The sequence below is a fragment of the Trachemys scripta genome, chromosome 16 (assembly GCF_013100865.1).
Source record: "Trachemys scripta elegans isolate TJP31775 chromosome 16, CAS_Tse_1.0, whole genome shotgun sequence".
NCBI classification, from domain to species: Eukaryota; Metazoa; Chordata; order Testudines; family Emydidae; genus Trachemys; species Trachemys scripta.
The window spans coordinates 27,544,441-27,546,129 of record NC_048313.1 but is presented as its reverse complement, the minus strand read 5'-3'; positions in this window follow the sequence as shown (position 1 = coordinate 27,546,129).

Below are 1,689 nucleotides of genomic sequence, written 5' to 3'. Positions count from 1 at the left end.
TTTTTTTTTTTTTTTTTCATTTTTTTTTTTTTTTGGGGAATTTGCAAGAGCCCAAAACCTGCTTTCCTTTTAAATAAAAAAAAAAAAAAAAAAAAAAAAAAAAAAAAAAAAAAAAAAAGGCAATGGCTGTTGAAAATAGCAATTTCAGTCCTAATAACCACTGGGAAGCATTTCTTGCTCAATTTTATCCTACTTTTCCTACAGCAAGTTCCAGTGGATCAGTATATTTGATTTGGGAGAAATGAAGTAACAGCTGCCCAAATTGAGCGTGAGCACTCCTGAATGTTGAGGTGTTCAAATCTGGAAGGCAGGTGCTAGATTCCCTTTCTGAATATTAGCTACATCTGGAAAGGAAAAGTCAATTTCTGCTTCCATAGCTCAGAAGTGGAAATCCTCCTACGTGCCTGGTACTGTAACTAAAGCTGCCCAGGTCCAGAGCCTCCCCTCCCTTCCTTTTCATTTTAAATTCTAGTGGAATCCACGTACCTCCCTTGCTAGGCTTCAGAGAGGGGCACTGTCCATTTAGTCCTCCCAATTCCTTCTCTGGGGGCTGCAAGGTGAGATCACACCAGTATCCCTAATCCAGGCTGGGGATGTCTTCTGAAGGGGATATCTGGAGCAAAGCCTTCTACTCCTGGAGCATACTTGTTCCCCGTTCACAGTGCCACCCCTTTCGACTCACCGCAAGCTGCAGCATGGCTCAGCTACCTCATTCCCTCCCCCTCCCCTTCCTCTTGATAGCTGCCAAGGGATTGCTGGGAAATGTAGTTCTTTCCCTGCTCCAGGGCTGGCTCTATAGGCAGGGAGCTAGGCAAGGAACTACAGCTCCCAGGGTCCTGTGGGTTCTCAGCTCCCATGCTGGATCCCCAGCTGCTCCGTGGCTCCACTTCTGCAGGGTTGTGAGAGGGGAGCGGAAAAAAAAAAAAAAGGGTGGCCCGAATGCCGCCCTCTGCAAATGTGCTGCCCCAAGCACCTGCTTGTTTTGCTGGTGCCTAGAGCCGGCCCTGGTGGTGGGGCAGGCAGGGCAGGGGGAAAGAAACAATGGGGAAGGAAGGGGGTGGGATGGGGACGAGATGGAGTGATGGGGAAGGGGCATAGGATGGGGCAGAGAAGGGGATAGGGGAAGCAGGGACAGGGAGAAAGAGGCAGTGGGGAAGGAAGGGGGTGGGATGGGGAGGAGATGGAGTGGTGGGGAAGGGGCATGAGATGGGAAGAGAAGGGGATAGGTCAGGGATCGGCAACCTGTGGTACGCGGCCCGCTAGGGTAAGCCCCCTGGCAGGCTGGGCTGGTTTGTTTACCTGGCCATCCGCAGGTTCGGCCAATCGCGGCTCCCACTGGGTGCGGTTCGCCGCTCCAGGCCAATGGGGGCTGCAGGATGGGGGATGTGCTGGCTGTGGCTTCTCGCAGCCCCCCCATTGGCCTGGAGCGGCAAACCACGGCCAGTAGGAGCCGCAATCGGCTGAACCTGCGGACATGGCAAGTAAACAAACCGGCCCGGCCCGCCAGGGGGGTTACCCTGATGGGCCGTGTGCCGAAGGTTGCCAATCCCTGGGATAGGGGAAATGGGGGTCCAGCACGCGGATCCACTTGGCAGCAGCTGGGGCTCCCCCGTTAAGCAGGGCTATCAAACCCTCACCCTGACAAGCCCCATCTCCCCTGCATCTGTACCACCCCGATGAGCCCCCCCC